Raw genomic sequence first — 4,827 nt, forward strand, 5'->3', positions numbered from 1 at the left:
TATTTGTTTCTTCATACCACCATTATATGAGTAAATTAACACTTGTTAATTATATGTAGAAAGAAATTCTGGCAAGAGTCACAAAGTCTCAGGATCAGAGAAGAGAGCATGTATTACTCACATGGCTGCACAGTGAGACAGCATGACAAGCAAGGAGCCCTGAGGTTAATTACATTGTAGAAAGCATATGACAGTTTATCGCCAGCTTTTTTTGCGGGGGGTGGAATTTCACTGTGTCGCCCAGGCTGGAATGCAGTGGCACACTCATGGCCACCCCAGCTATAGGCACATGCTATCATGCCCAGCTAATTTTTTATTTTATTGTAGAGACAAGGTCTCACAATTTGCCTGGGCTGGTCTCGAAACCTCAAGCTCAGGCAATCCATTCGCCTAGGTCTTTCAATGTGCTGGGATTATAGGCTGAGCCACCGAGCCTGACCTTATCCTTCCTTTGAAAGATAGAAAACACCTCTCTCCATGGTATTTTTCTCTTAAATATCCCTGCATACTACCACTCTCTCCATCTCAAACAGATAAGGGGGGTGTTAAAATTATTCAGCAACAAGTATAATTATATAAATAAATACATAAATCATGAATGATTTCATATTTTTCTTCATGCTCCATAAAACAAAATATAAAGTTCTATATGATAGCACACAAATCACATTATTCTAATACTTTTTTTGTTATGTAGTTATGTATCTGATAAGCTGTCATATCATCTGAGAAGTCCTTTAATTTGGTATTCAGACTTAAGTAGCTCACTTTTGTTTGCTTTACTGAAGCAGTTCTGAATTTTAATTTATAAAACAAATTTAACTATGGAGAACTTAGCATTAAAATTGTATAGATTTTTAAAGAGAAATTATAGATAATTTTGTGAATTTTAAAATTATTTTTAAAAATTATCCTTAAAGTCATTGGTTAGGATCTTCCCTATGCCTCAAGTCTCAGAAGTTAGGAATAAAATTCTCTCCCCCCGCAGTTCTATTCTTATAATGTAATATCCTAGGCAGTCAATATGTAGTTGTTGAGAAAGACTGCTTCGTGAAATGTAAGTTACTGGGAATTTAGGAGAAACATATCATTCTATATCAGAATGTATGGTAGACAGCTTTGAAAAGGTCAGGAGATTTCAAATATTTGAATATACATGTAATTAGAAAAAAATTTCAAGAATCTTAGCATGCAAAAAGTGATTTATAATTACTTGGACAGTAATACTAACTAAAGGTTTTACAACTCATAGTGGTGAGCAATAAAATATATATATTTCTTTTAGTACAAATCACTACAAATTTTAATGAGAGTTAAAAAAATTAAAATCAATGACAACCAAAAAATCTTTAAAACTGAGCAATTTCCTGATACCACATAAAAATATAGTAGCCAAACGCAATGATGACTTAAATATAAAAATTAGAATTATAAATATGATAGAAGATTGTGCAGAAAAATATAATTTTGACCTGTATTTGAAGATAGACTTGTTAAACAATCAGAACAAAAATAACACATGGGCAAATAATTGACTAAATCTGAACTAAATATTTCTGTTCTATAAAGAAGACAAATGACAAAAGAAAGAAAGTGTACAAACAAAAGTTCAAAAGAAGATATGTGGTAATTCTAAATTTGACAATGCTTTATTAACTTTACTATAAAAAATAAATTTGGATAATTCAGTAGAAAATATATATTGCAAGATGAACTCTCAAAGGCTGCAGCATACAGAAATGGCTCAAAATGATCAAAAGCAATATAATTACATTATGTAAATTAAATAATTTATGGCATACACAATTCTACTTATCAAAATATAGGTAATTATAAATAAAGTATGACTTTTGGCTTGGACAAATTGGAAAGAGCATTGTTGGAAAGATAATGAACTCTTGGAAAGTCAATAAACGTAATGGTCATTCTGGAAATCAATTTTGCAATATTTAATTGTTATCTATTAATATGTTTTTTGATCTGAGTCAATCCTAAACCATACATTTGTAATAAAAGTATACTTGTGTCCCAAGTTATTTGTATTAGCAAGGTGGTAACCTAGTGAATATCTACAAGAAGCAATCTGCCTCTGGTAAAATATATATTTCTCTACAGAAACATAGAAGCATCTTTTTCTTCTTTTTTTTTTATTTTTTATTTTTTTTTAGTTGGAGTCACTTCATCACCCAGGCTGGAGTGCAGTGGCACTCTAGCCACCACCCCAGTATCAACCTGCTGGGCTCAGGTCATCCTTCCAGGAGCCTTGGCCTTCCAAGTGGTCGGAACTACAGGCATACTCTACCACGCCCTGCTAGTTTTTTGATGTTTATTGTAGAGATGAGATCTCGCCAAGTTCCCCGGGCTGTTCTTGAGCCCGTGGTCTCAGGCAATCCCCTCACTTCGACCTCCCAAAGTGCTGGGATTACAGCCTTGAGCCCCCGCGTCTGGCCAGAAACATCTTTTAATTTCATAGCACAATTCCAATTATGCAAAAAATAAAACTATTAAGTACAAATGTTGTACGTATAGTTAGGGACTTTTGTCAAAGATTTCAAAATGCCAGTGATAGTGTGGGAGGGCTGGAAGGTAAACCGTAAGAAAATGAGAACTGTATGGGAGAAAATAATATCCTAAAGGGTTTTACACGAGCGTATGACTGTGATATGCTGTGAATTTAAAAATAAGGGTAACTAAGGTCTTTGTACCTGAACTCTAATATTTAAATTAAAATTAAAATATATTTTCATAGCACGATGCTGTATCCTTTAAAATATAAAAATCCACTGGCTCTTCAGTAATTTCTGAACATCTGGAGGGCAGGATGTAAGATAGGGACCAGGGGCCGGGGAAGCCCCATCTCAGAGCACTGCTAACTCTGCTGGTGATAGAAACAATATGATGAAATGATAAGGGCGGGGAAGGGGTGGGGAGTGGAAAAGATTCTTTGGGAGAGAAAAAAAAAAGATGAAGAAAGCTCCATTTGAAGACCTACAAAATTCCCCACACTAGAACCTTTGTGTATAGTTTTTGGTAACCTTCGGCAGGGAGCGCTCGGAAATTGTCGCCACTTTCCGGATACCCTCCCAGAGTTTATCAAGAACAGAATTCCATCTGTTCTCGCTCATAAACGGAACTTGAACAATTATAATGCTGTAAGAAAAGGATTGGCAGTAGTGGGAAACTGTTGGGGGTGGGGATTGGTAGTTGAGGGAAACTGCTAGGGGAGGGAGGGGCATATCTCATCAACGAGGGTACCTGCATGATCAATGTGTATATACCTAACCCTGAAATGTATCCCACATCTTTATAATAAAAAATTTTAAAAAAGGAAAAAGAAAATTGTACAACGTTTCCAGCTCTTCTCACTCGTTCGTTTTCGACAGTTTCTGGGGAGACTCGGGGACTCTGTGTCTGGTTTGCCGCCTTCGATCGCCCGGTTGGGCAGGGCAGAGTCCCAAGCTACTCATGGCCTCGCCGTCTTGGAGACTGCAAGGGAACCCCGTTATGACTTGTTTCAAGAGCGTCCTCCTGATCTCCACTTTCAACTGTTGGAGGGGAGTGTTTCACAGATCCCTGGTGTTATCCTTCTGGCCGTTGGCGTTTGGGGCAAGGTGAGCCCGGAGAATTATTTTTCCCTTTTAAATGAGAAGGCCACCCATGTCCCCTTCATGCTCATTGGCACTGGCACTGGCATTATTCTTTTGGGCGCCTTTGGTGGTTTTGCTACCTGCCGAGCTTTTGCATAGATGCTAAAACTGTATGCAATGTTTCTGACTCTCATTTTTTTTTTTTTTTTTTTTTTTTTGGTCGAACTGGTCGCTGCCATTATAGAATTTGTTTTTAGACAGGAGATTAAGAACAGCTTTAAGAATCATTATGAGACAGCATGGAAGCAATATAACTCTACGGGAGATTATAGAAGCCATGCTGTAGATAGGATCCAAAGTATGTTACATTGTTGTGTGTCACCCATTATAAAGATTGGAAAGATACTAATTATTACTCAGAAAAAGGATTTCCCAAGAGTTGCTGTAAAGATGAGGTTAGTTCTCTGCACAGAGATGCAGATAACGTAAACAACGAAGGTTGTTCTATAAAGGTGATGACCATGATAGAGTCAAAAATGGGAGTTTTTGCAGGAATTTCCTTTGGAACTACTTGCTTCCAGCTTATTGGAATCTTTCCAGACTACTGCCTCTCTGGCGCCATAACAACCAGTATGGGATAGTGTAACCAGCATATCTGCAGGCTTACTCCTCTCCAACTTTAAGGACACTTAGTTTCCTCCCTGTGAATTACAAGATTGCCTGGATGGAAGACTGACGACACTACTTAGATCAAAAAATTACACCAATAGGCTGATTCAATCAAGATATGTGTTCAGTATGTTCTAAGTCCACCTTCTGTTCCATTCATATTAACTGAAATTCTGTATTACTCTGAAACACTGGAAGAGTTAGTAAATTGTAAATGAAATAACTGTGTTCCTCTTGACGTCTATTTCTTTAGTATGGGGCCCTTGGAGAAGGCACTGGGAATTTGCTATTTTGATGTAGTATTATAAGATGAAAAATTGACCCTCTGAATTTGCTATTGATGTAGTGTGATAGAAAATTGACTTCTGAGAATTGGCCCCTTCCCAGTCAAGGCTATCTGGTTTGATTATATAATTTACACCAAGAAGTTTCACTACTCGCTTTCCTGCGAGTAATGAAAGTCACATTGTATGATTTAATTCCAGTCCATCATTGGATGGCATTCACCATCAGTTGTTGCATGGTGGTATCAATCTAAGGCAACCAAGACTAAAAGGCACTACTGATGTTC

General features: G+C 37.0%; 1 pseudogene; it reads left to right on the plus strand.

Moving 5' to 3' along the window:
* The first annotated feature begins 3,379 nt into the window (after positions 1-3,379).
* On the plus strand, positions 3,380-4,228 carry LOC103276812 (annotated as a pseudogene).
* The last annotated feature ends 599 nt before the right edge of the window (positions 4,229-4,827 follow it).

This window comes from Carlito syrichta, unplaced genomic scaffold (assembly GCF_000164805.1).
Source record: "Carlito syrichta isolate Samal-C Ts95f unplaced genomic scaffold, Tarsius_syrichta-2.0.1 Scaffold316383, whole genome shotgun sequence".
Lineage (NCBI taxonomy): Eukaryota > Metazoa > Chordata > Mammalia > Primates > Tarsiidae > Carlito > Carlito syrichta.